We start from the raw sequence: 1,051 nt of genomic DNA, 5'->3' as shown, positions 1-1,051 counted from the left end.
ATTCCTTATCACTTGGAATTTCCTCCCTTCCAGTCTTAGTTTTCTATATTTTACACTCTTCATTTTTTCTTCTTCCTTAGGCATGGGTACCAAGAAAGGAAAAGAGAAGGCCACTGACAAGACACCAGCAAGGAAAGGAACCAAGAGATCTCCAACTAAGGCACCTCCATCTACAAGCGTCAGTTGGAGCAACCCATCCACCTGCACATCTCAGCATGCACCGAGGACGGTGCAATCTTTAAGTGTGGGGAGGTCGATACCGATCTCCATGGGTTAGTTACTCCTCTATCTCAACACCAATGATTTATTTTCCTTATTCATTGTTGCATTTGTATGTTTGATTGCATATTTGTTTATTTTTTTGCATATTTTACCACTTGGTTGAAGTAATATTTTCTTTTTCAAGAAAATTTTTAGAGAATTTCACTAATTTTAATAAAATTTAATGTTACACTTGTTTGAAGAGATATTATACTGGAACATGGTTTAGAACTCGAACACACAAAACCTGTGAGATTTTTGAGCCTATTTGAATTGGTTACATTTTATCAACCAAAATTCTGTTTTAGTGTGTGTTTTTTCTCTCTAAAATTGTGATCTTTGTCTTGCTTAATTCTATATTTCCATGGTTTGATGTATGCATGCACCTATATGATTGAGGCCTTTGTTTCACTGAGCTTACATACCCATATGGCCTTACCTTTCATTATCCCTTGCAAACCAATTTTGAGCCTATTGTACCCCTTTGTTCTTTTTATTTAGCACATCATTAACTCTAAGTGAAAAACAATAATGTCCTTAATTTGAATCCTTGGTTAGCTTAGACTAGTGAGAGTGCTTATGATTTAAGTGTGAGAAAAGTGGGTTTAGAAATATTTGGTTTAAGAATTGGGTATTATATATCTTTATGTGAAAGAAATGTTTAGAACATGATTCATGCATTCAATATCTCCCCTTTGTTTTTAGCACATCATTAACTCTAAGTGAAAAACAATAATGTCCTTAATTTGAATCCTTGGTTAGCTTAGACTAGTGAGAGTGGAGAGTGCTT

General features: G+C 34.6%; 1 long non-coding RNA gene across 1 annotated transcript in view; it reads right to left on the bottom strand.

Annotated features, from left to right (window-relative positions):
- LOC110265526 overlaps positions 1 to 1,051 on the bottom strand; it is a 15,413-nt gene that overhangs the window by 4,698 nt on the left and 9,664 nt on the right. Inside the window, exon 2 of the long non-coding RNA XR_002351671.1 lies at positions 554 to 560. This is a non-coding gene — a long non-coding RNA (uncharacterized LOC110265526). The remainder of the gene's footprint in view (positions 1 to 553; positions 561 to 1,051) is intronic.

Source organism: Arachis ipaensis, chromosome B08, assembly GCF_000816755.2.
Source record: "Arachis ipaensis cultivar K30076 chromosome B08, Araip1.1, whole genome shotgun sequence".
NCBI lineage: Eukaryota > Viridiplantae > Streptophyta > Magnoliopsida > Fabales > Fabaceae > Arachis > Arachis ipaensis.
This window is presented reverse-complemented; position numbering and strand designations above follow the sequence as displayed.